Source organism: Manis pentadactyla, chromosome 11 (genome assembly GCF_030020395.1).
Source record: "Manis pentadactyla isolate mManPen7 chromosome 11, mManPen7.hap1, whole genome shotgun sequence".
Lineage (NCBI taxonomy): Eukaryota > Metazoa > Chordata > Mammalia > Pholidota > Manidae > Manis > Manis pentadactyla.
Window position 1 is genome coordinate 118,984,650 of NC_080029.1, and position 21,877 is coordinate 119,006,526.

General features: G+C 42.1%; 1 protein-coding gene and 1 long non-coding RNA gene across 3 annotated transcripts in view; one reads left to right on the top strand and one right to left on the bottom strand.

Moving 5' to 3' along the window:
* THSD4 (thrombospondin type 1 domain containing 4) overlaps positions 1–21,877 on the top strand; it is a 538,324-nt gene that overhangs the window by 290,408 nt on the left and 226,039 nt on the right. The window lies entirely within an intron of this gene.
* Positions 8,572–14,665, bottom strand: LOC130679627 (uncharacterized). The gene is made up of 3 exons (XR_008992664.1): positions 14,483–14,665; positions 13,820–13,923; positions 8,572–9,756 (listed from the first exon to the last, which is right to left on the bottom strand). It is a non-coding gene; the product is annotated as an uncharacterized LOC130679627 (long non-coding RNA).

Below are 21,877 nucleotides of genomic sequence, written 5' to 3' on the forward strand. Positions count from 1 at the left end.
GCTGGGCAGAAGGAAGACTGAGGAAAGTGTAATTTGGAATCACAAGTTCCTGAAGATTCTAGACTCCTCTCACTTTCTGCAGAAGAGAAGACAACAGCCCTGGTAACTTGTCCAAGGTCACCCTGCTCTTAAGAACAAAACAGAGCATACATTTCCTACATTATTTTACAGTGCCTCTCGTAGGATGGCAGATGCACACTAATATGTATTAGTGTTATTTTACTACCCACTAAAATAGTTATTTAGTGTTATTCCTATCAAATTAGTGCCCACCTGTATCAGCAATGCATACCATTTTCTTTGTGGTTGAAATGAGTTAATACTACAATTCAGTGACAAGTTCATTTTACAGCCTGTGGAAATAATTACATCATCAAATACCACTTCATGATTAAAAACTTTTCTAACCAGAAATAGCTCCCCTTTCACAGTAATTACTTGTGGCAAATATCCTTTTTTTTAGAAAATAAATGCTGAGCAAATTGAAGTCAGATCATTTTTTCTTCTCCTGCTAAAATAATTGCATGAGGGAGAGGTGATTCCAGTTTGGGGACATCAGTAGTTTTATCCAGGGCATAATATTTAGTCTTCGGCCCCCTCACACACCGTGCTCTCCATCTCAAAAGACTCTCTCAAGGTCAGAGTGAACGTGATATCCATCTTCCTTTAGAATCGAACTTTCTTTGATTCTTTCCGGTCTCCTTGGTGATATTAAGCCCTCAGTTTTACATTTTTATCTTTAGAAGCTATAGTTTCTCCCTCTTTACTAGTTTGTGGTTCCAATCCCAGTTGTAGTTTTGTGAGCCTGGGAAAGTTAAACTCTCCGAGGCCCAGTTTAAAAAAATGGGAATATTGATTCTACCCCCACAGGGTAGTTGTGGGAATTATATGAGAAAGTTACATTTTAGGATAATGTCTAGTACATAATTAGCTCTTAATAAGTGTTCGTTCCCCCACTTATTTATTGTTTTTCCATTTGGGCTTAGGGCCTGCAGGTATCACTCACATCTTACCAAAACCTTCATTGGAACCAGTATTCTGCCTCCCTGAGGCCAAGTTTCTTTTCTGGCTTTTGTTTTTATCTTTTCTCACTCTTTCCTCTAATTCTCCAAGCATTATAGAAACAGTTTTTTAAAGTCTCTTTCAGGTTGGCCTCTGTGCTACAGTTCCTGGGTATGAATTCCTTTGTTTGCTGTGAGAGCTGATGCTGACTGGTGGTGGATTTTTCTCATGCTTTGCAATTTTGGAGCGCAAGCTCATTCAATAGGAATCTTTTTCCTGGAGAGACCCACTTGCCCTGGCCTCATTTGGGGGGATGCTACAGATTTCTCCAGACTTTTGTCGTGTTTTATGTTTACTTCTCAGTTTTTTGGAGACACCACCAGTTGAGAGGCTCTTCAAGAGTTTATAAAGCTTCCAGCTTTATGCTGAGAAAAGCCCTCAGCTCCAGCTCCTTTTCAGCTGGGGAGTGGGTTGCCTATAGTCTCGAATGTGCAATATTAAAACTGCATTCAGACCTCTTCCCTGCAGGGTTATATAGCATCTGGTACCATAGTAAGACATTCAGCTTTATGCCAGCACAATATTCTGACTTTGCATTGGCTTTGTTTCTGAGGCCCTGGGATTTCCCTTTCTTATTCTGAACTTGGCTATGTGGGATTTTTTATGTGTATATGTAGTCTGTTCAATTTACCTATGTGTTTGGAGTGAGAAGATAAGCATTTTCATCAGTTCAGCTCCCTGTAATCAGGCAAGAAGCTCTTTTTTGCTTTTCTTTGGCGCTGAAAAGAGTGGCTTTTGTTAAGAGCTGCAGCCCAGTTTTCAGCCCCACGACTCTATGGAAATTGCTCTCTTAAAGGTCAGCAGTAACCTCTTTGTTGCTATATATAGTTGCCTTTTCTGAATCTCATTATACATAGATTTTTTTAGTAGTTTGGTAGTTGTAATTGCTAGAATTTGTTAACCAGAATATGAAGTCCCAAGTAACGTGGTATGGAACAATTACTACTTGACTTATGTTTGCAATCCTCCTGAAACCCAGCACAGAATCTTGCATATAGATACTTGTCTGGTTCCAAGGGGGAAAAACTGTTGATACTGATATACAGATTATGTTAAATGAATACAGTATAAGAATATGTATAACTTTCCATTTGTTCAAGTTTTTTCAGAAATATTTAATGACTTTTGTAAGTGACTTTCATATTTCTCAGATTAATTTTTGTGTATTTTACTTATTTTTTTATTGCTATTGTAAATAGGATCTTTTCTTCCATTGTATCTTCAGTCCAGTTATTGTTTATAAAGATGAACATTTTTCTATTCTGTGTAATTTTTTTACTGTATTATCTTCCCAAATTCTTTTACTATTTTAACAGTTTTTAATTATTTCTCCTTCTGGTGTTCCAGGTATGAAATCATATCATCTGTAAATACTGATAATTTTACCTTCTCCTAATCAATATTTTTTGCCTGAGTTTCTTTCTCTTGTCTAATTATATAGGCTACTACTTCTAGTAATAAGTTCAATAAGAGTTAAATCTTTTTATCTTTGTCTTATTCTTGACTTTACAGGAGATGCTGCTTGTATCTCCCTCTCCAGCACGTCACAAGCTCTTGGATAGGGATAGATTTATTGTTATGATGTTAAGGGAACATTCTTATATCATTGAATATTTTTCTCAAGAATAGATGTTGAAATATGATTTTTCCTCTTAAACTTGTTAACATGATAAATTATATAAATGTGTCTCCTAATAGTAAACTGTCTCTATTCCTGGCATAAACTGATTTGGATGCATTGTCTTTTATTGTCCTGGATTCTGTTTGTGTTATGACTTCATTAAATTAACATTTGTTAAGTGGAGCAGAGGGTGTCAGATGGTGACCCACATTTCCACAACAAACCAGAATAAAAATTGAAATAGAGAAGTCTATTACTTGCAGGTTCTGGAGGAAATACACAGCACACCTTGAGAGGCCACATGGGGAGAGTATAGACGGTGAGAGGCAGGTCTTGAAGCACATGCCTTCTTTAGGGTCTGTGGGTAGGGTGCTTTGGGGTTGTCAGCTTGGGCTTGATTGGTCAATTCAAACCAAAAGAGTAGAGATTTTGGTAAGTCCCACAGAGGTCTTATTAAGGGGTGCAGAAGGCATATAAGTGCTAAGTGGCAGGAGAGACTGTTGATCACAAGGGCTGTTGGAGAAGTCACATTAGGAGCTGACATTTGGGGGTGACTCTCAGTCTGCTATCTAAGGCAAGTGCTTGCATGAGGGGCTAGTGTCAGTTTGAAATCCCTGCAGTCCACTTGGCCAAATAGATGCCAATGTAACAATGCTGAGTAGCTTAGCTAGATTCTCAACTGTTTATTGATATTCTATTTGGGATTTTTTGCATCAGTGTTCATAAGAGATGGTTTGTGAGTATTTTTTTAAATCTTTGTTGCATTTTGTTACTGTACACATCAGAAAATTTGGAAGTTTTCATTCTACATTCTAGAATAGTTTAAATTACATTGGGATTTTTTCTACTTTGAAATTTTGTGGAAATCTTATATGAAACCAGCTGGATCTGATACTTTTTAGGAGATGAGACTCTGTCAACTTTCCTTATTTTTTTCCTCCTGAAAGTTGGTCTTTTCTCTTTTCTCTTTTTCTGGTGTCAGCTTAGTGAAAGTATATTTTCTTCAAAAATTGTCCATTCATCTAGGTTTTCAAATGCATTCTGAATTTGGCAAAGTAAATTTTTATGTTTTTCTAGTTTACTTGGATTTTGTAGTTATTTCCCTATAACATTTCTTACTTTGTATATTTACTATTTCCTCCTTTTTTCCTGATTAAGTTAGCTAGCATATTAATTTGCCTTTCTCCCAAAAGAAGCTTTAGTTCTATTTATTCTACTGTTTTCTGTTTTCTAGCTCACTAATATCTGCTTTCATTTTCATTATTCCTTGCTTTTGCTTCTCTTCATTCATTTTTCCTTTTTTAACGTAGAATACTCAAATTTGCTGTGATTTTAGATTTCCAGTTCAGTGTACTGAGAGTGCCCACCAGTCCTTTTGACATGGTTTCCCCACTCATCTTTTAGCTGGCTGTAGTTTGTCTTCTAGAAATATCCTCAGAAAGCTCATGAGAACAATATTCCCTGAATTCTTGCATATTGAAAATCATTGTCCAGGGAAGAGATGTTCAAAGACTATGCAGCCCAAAAAATAGGAAAAGAAGGTATTTCAAGATGGGTTCTTATAGAGTAGGGGGTATTATAAAGGTATATCCAGCAGGTAGTTGCAGTTAGTTATTAGAAAAATACTATTTTTCTGGGCCTTGGTGGTGTGTGTAGAATTTATCAGCTTAAAAGTTTTTACATGTATTGCCCTTTCTTTGCTCATTCTAAATAAATACATTTATACCTAATTTTGTATTTAAAATATAGTATTTAGCTTTGAAAGGGACCCCCTAACTGTATACAGTGCAGGCCCATGACATTGCATCTGCTCCTGGCTGCTGCCCAGCTCACCCCCGTCTATGCACCCTCTGTCTTAGTCCCTCAGGAGTGCGCAGTATCCTCCACAATTGCATTGCTTTTGGTCTCTGAAATCTGCTGCCTGAAGACTCTCCCTCCTTCTCTTGTCTGTGCTTCCTCCTCTGTAGCTCCAGAGAAAATTTGTTTGCTTTTTGTATCCTTTACAAAAATTTTATGTTTGTCTCCTGATTTTGCCAGAAATGGAACATGGTAAGATTTTTTCCTTTCTTTCTCATATTTGGATAATTTCCACAAACAGGAGGGGGAGAATGCTGACTTACGCAACTGTATTCACACCACAAGTCCAATTCTGTCATTTAAAGCATTTTTTTTTAATTTTAAAAATAAAACACATAAACATTATAGAAAATTCAGATCCTGAGAAGCATAAAAAAGAAAATTCAAGCCACCATTACTCTTAAAATCCTTGTGTATTTGTTTCTAATCCTTTTTCCATGCTGACATATCCTCTTCCCTTAAAAAAAAAAAATTGGGATCACTCTAAACCTACGGTTTCATATCCTGGTTTTTATTCACATAAGCATTTTCCCAAATTACTAAAGAAGAAAAATGTTGTGATAGCTGCATAAAATGAATTAGTTTTCATTTCCATATTGTTAGACATTAGGCTAGTCTATTTTGAAATTATTATTATAAATTGTACTGTACAGGTTGGCAAAGTACATTCCATGGGCTAAACCCAGCCTGCAGCTGTTCTTGTAAATAAAGTTTTATTGAACACAGCCATGCCCACTGATTATGTATTGCCTATAGCTAGTTTCTCCCTACAGTGGTAGAGTTGAGTAGTTGCAACAGAGACCAGTTGGCTTGCCAAGCCTATAATGTATGCAGTGTCTGGTCCTTTATAGAAACAGTTTGCAACCCTGTTGTTCTACAGTAAACATCTTCCCATGTTCATTTTTGTATGCACATATGTTTATTTTTTCAACATAAACTCCTAGTAAAGGAGTTATTTTATCAAAGGGATATGAACATCTTTATGGCACTTGCCAAACTGTCCACCAGAAAGGTTGATTCACTGTTCCAGCACCAGCACATGAAAGTTTGCCCTTTTCCCCACACTCTTGACAACACTGGACATTATCCTTTTTTTTAATCTTTACAAATTTTCCAAGTTCAAGAATGGCACCTTACTTTGGTTTGCCTGCTTTTGATTACTAGTGAGGTGGAACATTTCTTCATAACTGTCTCTTCCATTTCATTTTTGAATTGCCTATTCATGTCCTTTGCACATAGGAGCGTTTGCTTTTCCTTCATGATCTGTAAGATGTATATAAACGTTCCAAATATTATACACTTGATGCTTTGAATGTTGACAGCTTTGCTTTTTCTCAAAACAATGTTCTGTCAGCACCCAACGCTACAGTGGATGGTGCACCATTAATCTAAGGTGGTGTGGGAGTTCTTACGATCTTAGGTTTTGTTTTGAAGGACAGCATAATTGTGTGGGAAAGCAAAATATCTAAGGACTTGGCTTCACTTGCCTGAGAGTGAGAGAAAGAAAGCTTCCAGAAAAAAACATAGCAGTTTAGGATGCAAACACCTCCTTCCTTTCTTTCCCGTGACCCAAGGTCTTCTTCAAAGCAGAAAAGCTCCCTATTGTCCTAAATAAGACCCTAAATTGGATCCATGCTTATGGAACCTGCTAGCAGGAATCGACTTGTGTGTGCCAGGCATCGTTGCTGAAGCATGCCACGCTTAAACCCTTTGCCCTCCGGGAAATGTCTTTTTTATGTTTTTCAGAAACCGTTAATGAACTGTTGAAAAAGGGTTCATCGCTATAATGCATAAAGTAGCCCATAGAAAAACCACACCAGCCATCAGACTTTCCAAATAAAAATTTTGTGAATTCAGGTGGATATCTTGGCAAGGAGGAGGCAGCAAGAAGATATTTCTGAACCATATGGTTGTTCCTCATGTCTTAAAATACACCGCTCTTACCTAGAGTAACGTTGGTTTGGGAAGACCTTAGTAGGTTGGTATAAGAGCATGAACACTATGCCAGCTTGCCCCTCGTTGGACTCCTTGTGCTCTGGGGTAATGAGGTGACAGCAGGTTTTTTGAGACAGCTGGAGAATTTGACATATAATTGTGTGAACTGCCTGTGGCCTCTGAAGCTTGACTGACAAATTAGTGCTCCATCCCTGTACCTCTCACTCTTATATTCCATTGATTTTTATAAAATAATTTTTTGTAATTTCCTCTGAACGAGGACTGGGCCATCTCAAACTTCATGGCCACCTGTATTTCTGTAGCACCCCACAGGTATAGCATTTCCTTCATGTGATCTTCATCATCATCTGCAAGGAAAACATAGCTGACTATAACCCCATTCTATGGCTGAGTAAACTGAGGCTCCGAGAAGCTTGCCGTTTTGTTTTGTATGAGTCATACAGCTAGTATGCATCACCATTAGGACTTGAACGTGGGCTTTATTTTTAGAACCAGAGCTCCATATATTTTAGTGTGTAAAAAGAACACAATTAGATTGCCTTGAAATGCCTGGCAGGAACTCTCTTTGTGTTAAGGACAGCTTCTTTCATCCACAGGGCAAATATTTATTGAGCTCACAAGTCTACTCTGCTAGGTGTTTTGCACATAGTATATCAAATCAGCTACAGCTGTCTTGCTAAAAGTAGGCCTCTTGCCCTTATTACAGTTGGGGAAAGGGAGGCTCAGAGCAGTCACCTTGCCCAGGAGCACAGCTCAGCTCAGCAGACATTGTTCTGGATGGGAACTCGGCCCTGTGTGGCCCCAGTACTGTCATCATGCTAACAGAGTAAGGCTCCGGTTGTGAGTGCTAGCCAGGGCCCCTGGTGCTCCGGATCCAGACCCTCCTAGTTCACAGCCTTGCTTCCTGGGGCAGCCCGGGGCTGGCACGCCCAGATGGCATCCAGCTTTATGGAGAGGCTTTTAAACTTACACCTCAACCATTGTATATAAAAAATGTTAGGGAAAATTATTTTTCAATTTGCACCTACTGTTTTTATTTGCAAACATCTTGTTGGGAGGAGGGCATTGTTTTTTAAATTATAATGAAATAGATGAACACCAACATTTAAAAAAGGACTGCTCTCTGTCCCTTTCTGTTCCATTCTAACCTCACTTCCAAGCTGGGAGAACTTGTGCCCTAAATGCATCAGAGTTCCCAAGTCATGGTCAGTCCCAGAGTCTCATTCCAAAGGCTCACACACAGTCTAAGCAAGGAATGATTTTTTAGTTAAATATTTTTAAAAGCTTTCAAGCGACCTAAGTATATACTATACAGAGTTTCCTCTTTACTCTTGCATATTATGACTCCCTCCCCCTCTGCCCCCACACCTTGGACCCCAAAAGAAATACTGCCTGGATCCTCGCCCATTAGCAAATTCAATATTTTTCTTTTAAGTTCTGTTTCAGTTCAGGAAGAAGAGTGGTTTTATAAACCATTACCAAATCAAAGCTCCATCAGAGGAAGACAGAAGCCCCCATACATTGGGATGAATTATTTTCAGTTCTTGATTCTAAGCCAGTGCTAGTGAAATTTCACAGCTGGTTATTTCAAAATCCTAGGGTCAGGGTTATGTGCTATTTATGTCACAAGAAACAAGAGACATAAAATACCTGAAAGATATGAAAACATTTTGTAAATCGACGTGTTTTTGGCATATGTTTCCCTTTCGGGGCCTAGGAAGCAGTTTGTGTGCTCTGATGAAGTGCTGCTAGAAAGACCTCCGCTGAATCCCCACGTAATGGTCCACGCACCTTCCCAAGTATTGATACAGCTGACCTGGCTCTGGCCCAAGCGGGCGAGAGGAAGGAGGCCTCGGGAATGTGGGCAATTTATTGCTTTTCAGAAAGCTGGGAGAAGAAGTGGTGCGAGTGACCTAAGTCGGTTTCCTCGAAAGGTAGAAACTGCCAAAGATTCAGGTTCAGGACTGCCAATAGCAACCCACCTTGGCTGGACTCACAGCAAACTTGAATCGTTGGGTTATTTCTGAAAATTGCTAAGAGGAGCATCCCCTCCTACTGCTTGGAGCATGTCTAGCTCCACCCTCCCATGCAGAGATCCAGGAAGCAAGATGGCCCACCAGCCAGACTCTCCCAGGGCATGTGTCTGCCCCAGTAGCAGAGTGGACTTCCAAGGTCTTCATGGGACTAGCTGATAGTTCTCAATATCCAGTTCCTCCCACCCAACAACACTCTAAACTAAACTCAAATACTAAAAAGTATAGCTCCTCTTTGTTAGTTAGAAACGTGATCTAGAAGAAAACGAAACATTTTTTTCTTTGCCCAGGGGGATCTGATACTCAACAAATCAAGCAGTACATGCCCGAGCTGCTGGGTTGGGAAAATCGCAGACAGCAGAGGCCGCAAAGGATTACAACGAGGGCCAATATTATTACTGTTGTAATAGAAAAGGACTGGGGTTTAGAAACCTCTCATGTGGGCTACAGAGGAAAAGGTTTAACACGATATTTCACAAACACTTCTCACTGCCACCAGGGACTCTGCCAAGCACCCAATCCATCTTGTTCTTAAGTTTTTTCATGAAGCTTCACTTCAGGGAAAGAACGTGCATCTTGTTTAAGCCCACGGCGGAGTGGCTAGAGGGACTGATTAGAACTTGAGGCTTTGGAAGTGTGCAGGACAGCGCCCCCCTCCGCTGGTGCCCGGGAGTGGTCACTGGGGTTCGCGCACATCTCTCCCCTCGGAGGTAATCCACCAGCTCAGGTGCTGGCGCAGCTTGGAGCAGAGGCCCCTCCCTTGGACGGGGGATGCGTTATACGTAACTACCATCCTTGGGTTTCTTCGATTGCAGATCAGTTTGGAACGTGACTTCTCCTGTGTGAATATGAGTTGTTTAGATAAGCTGAACTGAGGTAATGCAGGGAGGTGTAGAGATATACCGTCCATGACTTGCCTAAACTACGGCTTTTGGTTCCTAATGTTACTTCATAGTATAAAAAAATACGGTTTCCATATTACAAATTGACTTAGTGTACAACAGAAAACTGTTGGGATGAAGTATGTTAATTAGAATTAAAATCAGTTGCACAAATAGGAGACTCAAAATAACTGTGGTATAGTCCCAAAGGTGGTTTTCTCTTTCTTCACAGCAGCCTGTATGTTAGCAGTGAGGATCATAAGTTTCTCTGTCTTTTTGTTCTGTCACCCTCGGCAGGGAGCTTTTATCCAGGTTGCCTCAGGGTCCAATGTGGTTGCTGGAGCTCCTGTCAACAGAAACACATTCCAGTCAGCAGGATAAAAGAAGGGGAGAAAGGCAAAAAATATACTACTGCTTGTTCCTCTCTTAAGGGACTTCCCCAGAAATTCACCGTACAACTCGTGCTGACATCTCACCGGACATCCCTAGCAACACGAGAGGAGAGAAACTGTAGCCATGGAGTCAGGCACACTGATGCGCAGAAGAAAACTAGGGTTCTGTCCTACACAGAAACGAGAGCATCAGTACAGGTGAAGTGACTCAGGGTCTCTGCCACATACACATCTCCAGAGAGGAAAAGACTGTGGCGTGGCTCCCATACCCTTTCGGCTTGGTGGGGTAGTGAGCCAAAATGAGAGAAACGACTCCCGGAGCATTTGCTGGAAGCTTTGTGCCTTCAGCAGGGTGATACATTAATTACCAAACAGAAGGAAATACAGGAACACTAGGCATGCTTCAGGCTTTTTCCATCCAAGAAAGGGGAACACCAGCACTGCCACTCTAGGCCCCAGAGTATTTTGCAAAAGGAAGTATGTTTCATAGGTTCTGAAGTTGTTGCATCTGAAATGATATCGTTCTGCAGTAAGAATGCAATTAGACAAATTTGAACGTTTTCAAAATACTCTGTTAATAAGAAAAGAAAGGAAGTATGGCCGTGTGTCTGAAGGTATATATGCACATAAATGATACATAAATATATATATATTTAAATAAGCTTATTTTATAGTACATACTATATTGCTTCCTTGTTCAAGAGTCCAATATGCAGAAATAAACTTTAATGTCTAAAGATTCCTGAGGGATACCCTGGAATCTCTAAGAATTCCCTGGGGACAATTATTGCTTGCCAAGCAAGCCTCACTGGGCTAGAAGATCCTCAGGCTACTGTAGCCTGTTGCAATTGTTTTCTTTCTGTTTATCAACACATGATTATCAGTGTTTGAATATAACCATGGGACTGTAAAGATTTCTCACTTGTTGAACAGGCATAATGGGTTTTGAATGCCACTATCTAAAACTAAAATGGTTTTAATGCCCTGAAAAGTAAAATATTGCTTTAGGATCATCAGTTCCCTGTACTAGGTGGACAGAATGTCCGGTATACACCAGTGGAATTTTCAAAGTAAGGGATTAAACATATTTATTAAAATTATATTTAAAGGAAACTTGGTTCTTTACAAGAAAGGGTGTGTGTAGATTGACTCTTACAGTGATTTAGGCACTTGTCCCAAGAGGGGGTGGCGCGAAGCCAGCATGGGTTGGTGATAGAAATCTAATACTCACTCGAATTTAATGACTGAGTAATTTTTAACAAATAGAAACCCTGCTGTTGGATTATATTACTTGAAACAATATTAAGTTTTGTAACACTTTCTAGTCAGAAAGAATCCATGGGAATAATCCATATAATATCGTAATTTATCATGCTTTCAGAGCGGAATAACTCATTCTCCTTGAGAAAGCTGATTACTTCTCACCTAATTAAAATGCCAACATTTTAGGGCCCATTGCAAGTTGAGACCCACAAAACCTTCCCACTGTGTACAAGGTTAAATTTAAGGTCAAATGTATTTTAGAATACTTTGCATTTTTTCACCCCAGTCATGCATGTATGTGGATAATATCTTACTGATAGTAACTGGGCATCCGTATTTTATTGTTTCTGGAACTTTCTCTCTTTTTGAAATTCTGTGGCTGCCTCTCCCAGTGCTCCTGTTCCTTAGGCTCCTCTGGCTTCCACCCGCTCTCACCCCCAGGACCGCCTGCCCCGCCCCACCCCAGTCCCGATCTCACTGCTGGTTCCCAGACATCCCAGGGGCCACTAGCGCCTGCCTTTTCCACTGGTCCTGCAGAGCAGCGAGGTTAATCTTCTTATGACATGACATGACTTGTCATCTTATCACTAAGCTCAGCAACACTCATTAGTACTGAACTGATGACAGACGGATGACCTGCCATAGCCTGGCATTAATCAAATGCATCCTATCTCTCCTACCTTGTCTCTCTCATTACTTCCAAACCCAACACCCTTCATTCTGGCCTCATCAGTGCAACTCCTGGAGCCCAGAGTTGCCGTCCCCTCTTTAGAGTTCTGCCTCACCCTCTCCTCTCTGCTGAGAAGGCCCTGCGACATCTCTTCACTAGGTTTAATCCTTCCCTCAAGTCCCAGGAGGAAGACTCCCTTTGGCTGTGGCTATCCACTGAGCCATGGTCTTTCCAACGCAGTTTTCAAAGCATATGGTCCCTGACATCTTTTTTGCTGTGTCATGTAGGATACTATGTATATGTTGTCCACTTCCAAGCAATTTGAGAGCCAGGTTTGCATGTTTTAGGTGCTTAGCACAATTCTTTAATATAATGCTAATTGTCACGGATGTTGAAGCAGTGTGGGAATGTCATCAAAGCTGTGGGTTGCCTTCTTCTTGTTCTGTTCTCTTGGAGGAGGTAGAAAGAGGGAGAAAAAGCAATTAACACATATTTGGAACTTCAGGTGTATCAAACACATGGTCATTCTTAGTACAAACCTATGAGGTTAAGTGTTGCCTTCCTGACTTTGCAAAGAAAGAAACTGAAACTCCCGTTTAATGACTTCACCTATTAAAGGTCGTGCAGCTAGTACATGGCAGAATCGGGTTTGCCCAAAGCAAGCTGGTCTGGCTTCCAGGCCCGGGTTCTGTTTGTTGGCATTGGCATCCTCAGGCTCTCCCTTCTCCTCTCCTCTCTTCTCCATGCGGGCTCCAATGTCCACCACTGTGCCCTGCTGGCCGCCTTTATACCAGGGCTAGGCGGTGCCCGGTCGTTGTTAGCCATCCTTCGGAGGGGGTGTTCCAACACGGCAAGGGTATTTCATGGCCGAGTGGTTGGAACAATCCATTGTTCTCAGACTTAATTCCCTAAATCTTGTGAGTCTCTTTTGGGCAACTAACAGTTGAAGGCAGACTTGAATTTAAATATTCAAATAACCCTTTCCATTCTGACACCTTGTGAGCCTCCAGGACCATTTCTGCTTCGGGGTCACTGACTTTTCTTTGTGGCTTCCCGTCCCCTCTCTGCCTCTGTCCAGTCTGTGCTGCATGATGCGTGCCACCAGAGAGGGGGAACAAATCACACAGAGAACCCACCTATTTAACTGTGTTTAAGATCTGCCCAGGAATGTGGAACATGTTTAAATATAAAACTGAGAATGAGGCCTTTGACATTGATTGATTTTAGGAATAAAGTAGAACTAATCCACGATACCGATCTCATAGAGAAATATTTTCAGAAAAATTCCAAAACATTTGTGGGAACTGGACCTTAATTAGAGCCCCATTGTACAGGGATAAATTGCATGATCGTTAGAGTTGATATAGTTACTGAAAGGAATGGTGTATAATTAGGGCAAGTCCCTGTGCTTAAGTGTTATAGATGTTTAAAGATGCTTGTATATAATATAGATTCAGTCCAGAAAGCATTTAAAAATACATCTCAACACTCTATGTGCTACAGAAATTAAATAGAAGTACAAAAGTGTATCAAAATTAGGGTGGGGAAATGAATGAAAATAATGGGATGTGTTTCTTTGTGAATTTCTCTGATAGATACAATTTGAGGTCATCATGGATCACAGATGAACAGGAACACAGTGTCTTGTCCAAAAGCAAATACGAAAGATGTTTGAACAATTTAAAAATCTACTTTAAAATCTTCCAACTTGAAATTAACTGTGTGCAATAACAACATATCAACTTTTCTGCTTTCCAAGTTAGAGAAATGAAGGAACTTTGAAAGGAGTGTAGGAGAGGACAAATATGATTAAAGCCTTGGAAAGTAAAATGTAAGAAGAGTGAAAACAGTTGACTTGAAAAATATTAGATTGGACCATAATATAATTTATATAACATATATGTGCAATAGAGACAGGATGTTCTACGGAAAATAATTTCTAGGCTCCTGTCTGTGTTTAGACAGAAAAAGGATAGAAAACGTTTTAAATGAGAGCTGGACAGAGACTACAAATCATTTTATAAATGAGGTCTTTCTGACAAATGGTGTTTGGACTCCAGCACCTGGGAGTCCGCACTACTCACTCCTCATGCTTGTTGCTTCTGTCCTCCCGTGAGCCAGCTGCCACGCCAGGGGGGCCACCTTCCTCAGGAAATTTGCAGTTAAGTGGACTTGTATACGTTTGAACCTATATAGCATATAATACATAAATATACTTGCAGATATGGATAGCATAGCAATATAACTATATATGTAGATACGGTATGTTTCTATGTGAACTGATACAGTGTAAACTGAATGAATGCACATACAGCTCAGAACAGCACAGGGCACCAAATGCCATACGTGATGTGAACAAAACCCCACATGCTGGGGGAAAGCCTTCCGATCCGGGTGTGCCTTTCAAGTGCTGCTAAAAATCAAGCAAAACACAGCCAAGAACCAGCTTTCTGGTGGGCTCTTCTGTTATGGTGTCGGCGTGAGCCTGCCGGAGAGCTTGTCTTAGAACAGCCTTTTATTATGTCATTTCCCTGCCTGAAGTGCTTCAGTGGCTCCCCAAAGCTTCCGGGATCACATGCAGATTCAGAAAGCCGGCCCACGAGGAACGTTATGATCTGACTCACACCACTTCTCCACGAGGCTGAGCGGCTGTCAGCCCAGCCTCTGCAAGGCCCCCAGATGCTTCAGGCTTACAGTCTCCGTATCTGGCTCTCTCCACCCAGAATGCCCCCGCCCCCACATCTCACCTGCCTCACCCTCAGCGTCCTTCAGGCTCAAGTCAAGTGTCCCCTTCACTGGGAAGGCTTCCATAAGCTTCCATTCTGTTTCAGCCATTCAAACAATTGTTACAAGCATGGCTCTGCGCCTGGCTTTATGGATATGCAGGGGAACAGGACAAGCAAGATTCCTGCTCTTGCTCACCCTCTCGCTTACCTGACAGTGGGAAAAACCACATAAAAAAACAGTAAACATGGACAGTGACTCTAATGGGGTATGTGGGGGGGGACTTGATAATGGGGGGAGTCTAGTAACCATAATGTTGTTCATGTTGTTCAAGTAATTGTACATTAATGATATCAAAATTTTAAAATTAAAAAAAAACAGTAAACAAATTAAATGGTTATTCACATAGAGAAAAATGCCATGAAGCAGATAAATTAGGTCCATGGTTCCAAAACTGTGTGCCTCAGCACCCTGAGATGCTGCAGGAATCTCACAGGGCACTACAGGAAATGTTACTTTTTGGAAGGAAACACAACATCTCTGAGAGTCTGTGAAAACCACTATATTAAGTTGTTTGGACCTAACTACTTTGTAAATGAAACTCTTAGATATTCCTCTTGGTCTAGGTTTGCCATGAAAAAATTACTGGTACAGTAAAAGTGCCATTAATCAGGACAATTTGGGACCACCGAAATAGGTTCATATGATGGTGCCATGGGATGATTTTGACTGGTGGCAGAGAAGCCCTCTCTGAGGAGGAGATGTGAGGTGAGGTTTAACGTGAAACCTCGTGAAGATTTTTGGAGGACTGTTCCAGGCAGTGGGAACAGCATGTGCCAAGACAGCTGGAAAGATCCCACGTGTTTGAGAAACAGAAAGACTAGTGTCGCCAAAGCACAGCAAAGGCTGGGAAAGTGATTGGACGTCAGATCAGGGGGGCAGTGGGGAGTCAGATCAAGGCTGTGTAGGTCACAGCAAGGATGGAAGGATTTTATTCCCCAGGGAGCATTTCCACCCTGAGTCCAGTGCACGCCACTCTTTTCTATCATCCCCAGGACCCCATTGACCAAAAGCCTCCTGACCTGGCCTTCCTACAGAGCTATTGTTCTTCCTTGAGATTCTGAGCCCGCGCATTAAAAGTTTTTCTTGTCCATAAGTGAAAACAAACTTCGATCCTGTGGGGAAGACCTTGGGCAGCAGAAATCCATCAGCCTGGCTGGGCCCCAGCTCGGGACCACCTGCCCTGTGCCCGCTCAAGCCGCTGCCGCATCTCCCTGACCACAGTGCACCTTCAGCAAAGGGGGTCTGGGCCACACCTGTCTACTGACCCCCGGACTCCCCGCCCCTGGAATGTCACCCTTCCAGAGGCATGGCCGGATTTATTTACTCCTACGCCCTGAATTGAGAGTTCTGAGAGAGAGTCAGCACTGTAAAGGCAGATGAAGCACTGACTCCACCCCTGGAGCCAGCCCTCCTTCCTTCTCACTAGAGGAAAATCATGCACAAAACAGCAAAATGGAACCTCTGCCTGTGCTGTCCTTTCCTAACTTAAGTGACCGTGAAGAACAGCTCATACTAGCATTCATCCTGCAGACAGCCTGGGGGACCCAGTTACTCAGGAATTATGATTTTAGGGGGCACATAGCAAAGTCTTGGCTTGAGGAGGAAAGGGAGTGAAAAGAATGGTGGAAAGTGAGGTGGGAAGGAAAATGCAGGCTATTCAAATAGTAGAGCACCTCATGCCTTTCAGCTCGAGCCAGGCCCTTGGGACATGCCCTGTTTTCATGATAGGCAAGGCCTGAAGAATGTCACCTTTCCTTATTCTGATGACTTGAAGGCTGGGACTCTAACCCAACAAATCCTGAGGGGTAGCTCAGAGCCCATCCTACTACAGGGATCTCCGCACATGAGTGTTGAATGAATGCATGAGGGACTGAAGGAATGTGCACACCCAGGGTATGGACGCTGAGACAATGCAAGGTGAGGAATCCCTGCTGCCGATTTCTGGAGAACTGGTGAAAGATTAAGGGACTTCTTAGTTAGGAAGCAGCCATTTTAGAAACAGAAAAACTAAAGTCACACATTTATCTCACAAAGGGTACAAGTCATTACAGAAGGTGGAGAAAAGGTAAAACAAGGAGCCAGTAGTTAAAACCACCACTCCAAGGAGTTTGAGAATAACTTATTACTTGGGTTAATTTTTTTAAGTACAGTTTTTCTTTTGGAACAATTTTAGATTTGCAGAGAAACAGAGAGTTCCTGTGTGCTGCTTAGCCAGTCTCAGTTTCACCTGACGCAGAGATCTTACATTACCAAGGACCGTTTGTCAAAACTAAGAGGCTCACGTCGATACGTCACTGTTACCTAACTGTAGACTTTATTTGGATCGCCAGTCATTCCATTACTGTCCTTTTTCTGTTCCAGGACCCACATCACATTAGATCATCTTGTCTCCTTAGCCTCCTCTGGTCTGTGAAAGTTTACAGTCTTTTCTGTTTTTTCCGTGCCCTTGACCGTTTTGAGGAGTATGGTCAGGTAGATTGTAGAATGTCCCTTGAAATGGGTTTGTCTGAGATTTTCTCATGCTTAGGCTGGGGGAGACCACCACAAAGGCAAAGCGCACTTCTTGTCACGTCATACCAGGAGCCCGTTATACCCACATCCCATCACTGGGAATATTAACCTTGATTAATTTTTTTGGCCACAGTTCCTGCCCATCCTTATGGCCGACCTTCCACCCCTCCAGGCTCATATTAAATGGCATGGAGGTTCCTTTCAGACGTATCCAAATTCTATTCCTTCATCTCTTAACTGAGACCCCTCTTCTCATGATTTTTCGTTTCAGTAGCAACAATCTCTCCCTTCAGGAGGTTTGGTATCTGTTCAAACATCATCAGAGAGAGTGAATGAAACAGATAAACGCTTTTTAAAAAGGCATTCTTAGGTCTGGGGAAAAGAAACAAAAGGGCTGAAATGCAAAAATAGACATAGAAAAAGGACAAGATGGGAGTAAAGGTAGCTAAAAGTAGAGAGCCAATCAAACAGGGGTGAAATTTGTGATTAAAATAGCAAATGCAAAAATGGGAAAGTGGTGGTCAAAAACAAAAGTTTTTAAATCAAAAGTTCCAGATTTAAAATAAAATTTTGCAGAAATAGAGAAAATGTGCATGGTTCAAGTTTGTGTAGGAACAGAAATATAGGGTGAAAAATATGTTTCAGATAGGTAAGGCAGATTTCAATGAAAAGCCAAGTAACACAGTTATCTGATCTTGCAAGAAGTACTGCAGTTTGGAAAGGGCAACACGCCTTTGGCAGCCCCTAAAATGATTACTAGCTGTCAGCTTGGGCTTAAGGAACAGGTCTGAGGAGCACTGTCCAGAAAGTTCGAGTTTGGACCTGTTGTTTTCTTTGTCTAAACAGAATCGTTTTGTTTTGAAAGGCAAACAACAAAGAAATTTGAAATGCTTTTTTAAAAGTTGAAGTTGGTAAAATGGTGTTTGTTTGTTTTTGAAGGGAAAAAAAATGCCTGAATAAGTTTTCTAACTGTGGCTCATGCCATCGTGCCATTTTCAATGTTTTCTTTCACTCAGAAGAACTTATTGTGCAACTTCTCTGTTCAGACACGGTGTTGGGAGTTGGTCCTCGCTTGCAAGTTCATGGCCCAGTTAGTACATACCCATTTTATTCCGTATCTACCATTTGCATTTTTCCTGGTTTAGATCTCTGAAAGGAGTCAAGTCTCTTCTGCAGACAAGATTTTGGTTTGTGTTTTTTCTCATATACAGCCCAAGCCCACGCCATTCACCACATCATTTAAGACAGAGCATTACCCATCAGGATGAGCGGCCTGTTTTAGCACCTATCCCCCCATTCCCCAACCCCCTGCCCAGGTTAAGTACTGGGTCATATTGATTCCGTCTCTCTAACTTCCCAATGTGCTTTCTAGAGGAGCAGCCCATGAAAAAGGAAGACAGTGAATTTGTCTCAAAATGTTAGCTCTATGGTGTTATTCCTATGCCAGCCAAGCCTCGATTGTTTGCTAGTGGCCTGCCTTGTCCAAACGTTGGTCCTATTGAGCACAAGTGCCACTCATGGGACAGTCCATCCCACACAAGAATGTCAACACAAGATCGTGAAAATCTGTGTAATCCACCCAAAACAATATAAAACATTAAACCTTTAGGTGCATATGGGAAATGAAGACCCCACTGAATCCCACAGCACCATAAGAGCAGATTGTCTTTTCCTGGCCTGAACTGGCCAAGGCCTCCACCACGGCTGGGCCTTTCTGCCAGCTTCGTAGGGTTTGTGTTCCAGGCTCAGCCCTCCTGGGAGGTGCGGTCTGTTCTAACTTGTGGTGGTTGTGATGTTCGTTAGTTTGCAAATGACTGGCAAAAGGAGGAAGATATTAATATACCATGGAAGTTAGCGGATTCATCCACGATTTGTCCAAGGCAGGGGGAGCTGTAATAATGGGAGTAGAATTGTAAACTTCAACAGGACCAAAAACCAAACAAACAGGAAGATAAAAAAAAAAAAAAAAGATTCCCAGTAGGGTCCTATGTAGGCAGGAGCCATTTTGGACCTATTTCAAGCAAATTAAAAATGAGTGCATGTCTGGGGCCCCCTCCAGGGGAAGCACACCTCCAGCCTGGTGGGGCCCTAGGCCTGCAGTTTCCTCCTGCACCCTTACTGGCCACCCCGTGGCCCAGAGCTCTGCCTGGTCGCCTTGCCTCAGCACCTGCAAGCCAGTGCTACCACTCTGCACATTTTAATACCCCGCAGGCAGACTCCAGAGCTCTAAGCTTCCCTCTCAGGGTGTTAAACTATATCCCAGGCACCCATTATTGTTTTTGCTAGCTTCTACGAAGTTGGATAAGTTTTAAGAGGTTGGCCTTTAGTTTGCCCATAATCTGTACTATTTTTAGGGCAGTGCATCATAGAACACGAGGTTTTTTAGGAGTGCTTGTACTCAGCTGTGTTTTCCTTTCAGCCACACTCAGAGCTCCTCCCTCTGATATGTTTCCAGCTGGGCACACTGCTCCCTCCATTGTCCCGAAGTTTGAAAGGTGGGGGCTGAGGCGAGCTGGGGAGGAGTCCCGTGGTTCCAGCAGTTACCTCGGTGAATTGCCGCTGTGAACTTCGTCTGTCTCCCTCTAGACTCCAGACTCCCATGAAGGCAAAGACCAAATGTTTGCTTTCCGCATCCCTCCTGCCCAGAGAAAGTCTAGACCCAGTGTCGGGGTGTTAACCTGAGTTGTCCGTAACAGGTGTCAGAAAGCCAGATGCCCTCCCCAAACGCACTCCCGTGGAAGCCGGACCCGAATCGTACTGCAAGCCTTCTAAAGACACTTAGAGGCCTTCCTGGCACTCTGAGAGGCCCCTCAACTCAGCTGAGCTCATTGACCAACACCCCAACTAGATCGTCTGATAACTTGTGTTGGCCTCTTCTCTTTAAATCACAAATGGTAAAGTCATTGCCAGCCAAAAAAAAAAAAATACAATAGTGCAATAATATCATTTGAAAATAATAGTGGGGGAAGAAAAGAGAGAGATAAGTGCGTGACTGAGAAAGACGTGTTACGTGATTTGTGAACATTGCTCAGGGAGTGGGAGGACTGCTTAATTATCCAGTGAAATGGAAACTGTCTAGACAAGTAATTCACATAGCTCAGGCTGAAGCCAGCCCTTCAGGAGTCTGTACCAGAGCCCCACCTCAGTCCTGCCTACTGGAGTCTCAAGGCTTTGTTTTGCCCTGGGTTAAGCCACATCTCAGTTGGCTGCCAACTATTAACAATGCAGGCTAACCATAAGAAGCTCAGGCCTGAGGGATTTCATCTCCTCCCTCATGTCCACTGTAGTAATGGGCGGGTGAACTTAAGTCCAGATTCCAGCGCTCATGCAATATGCAAAGAACTGCTTCCCCCAATTCAGAAGGTCATGGTTACCTTGGCCAGAGTCCTCATATCCCAACCTGCCCCTTGCAGATCCCTAGAGAAGGCATACAACGCAGCACTGGAAATCAGAGGCCATGCATTCCAGTACTAGCTTTGCAGAGGACCTCCTGGGACCTGGGGAAGGTCATTTAACTTGCCTGCTTCTCAGTTCCTCATCTATGAAGCAAAGGGCTGCTCTAGAAAACTGCTTTTTTTTCTGAATGCAGGTAATATAACACATTTTCACTGCAGAGTTTTTAAGACACAGAAAAAATGTCATGCATATGTAAAGTATTTTTAGATATTATAAATCCAATTTTGGATCCTGCTTCTTCTCCTAACATTATGTGAAGCACTTCTCCATTCATAAAAAAAAAAATCTGTGTCATTTGTAATAGCTTCCTAAAATTCCATGACCATTTAGTTTCCAAAAACCTTGGAGTGCCAACATTTTAGAATTCTTTGAAAAAATCTTAAAAAAAAAAAAAAGGATACCTTTCTGGAAGGAGAAGAGAGAGACAGGTAGCATCTTTGGGAACCATGTTGTAGGCACTTAAGGCACCTAATTAATCATATTATTATTGGGAGACAGTCCTCCGTACATCAGGCATGCCTTTACATGTCTTGCTGAGTATGCTAAGAATATTAGGCCATGACAGCTTTTTACTTGAGCCATTGTGCAGGGTTGTGTTTTCAGTGATCAACCCTGAGAAATGAGGTGTAAGAGCTGCCTCCAGGATGAGCAGGGTTGCTTATTGCTTGCTCAAAAAGCAGTGCATTCCAACAACAAATGTTGGCGAGTTTGTGGAGAAAGGGGAACCCTCCTACACTGCTGGTGGGAATGTAAGCTAGTTCAACCATTGTGGAAAGCAGTATGGAGGTTCCTCAAAAAACTCAAACTAGAAATACCATTTGACCCAGGAATTCCACTTCTGGGAATTTACCCTAAGAATGCAGGAGCCCAGTTTCAAAAAGACATATGCACCCCTATGTTTATCACAGGACTATTTACAATAGCCAAGAAATGGAAGCAACCTAAGTGTCCATCAGTAGATGAATGGATAAAGAAGAGGTGGTACATATACACAATGGAATATTATTCAGCCATAACAAGAAAACAAATCCTACCATTTGCAACAGCATGGATGGAGCTAGAGGGTATTATGCTCAGTGAAATAAGCCAGGCGGAGAAAGACAAATACCAAATGTTTTCACTCATCTGTGGAGCATAAGAACAAAGGAAAACTGAAGGAACAAAACAGCAGCAGATTCACAGAACCCAAGAATGGACTAACAGTTACCAAAGGGAAAGGGACTGGGGAGGATGGGTCAGAAGGAAGGGATAAGGGGGGAAAAGGGGCATTACGATTAACACACAATGTGGGTGGGTGGGGCACAGGGAAGGCAGCACAACACAGAGAAGACAAGTAGTGCTTCTATAGCATCTTACTATGCTGATGGACAGTGACTGTAATGGGGGAT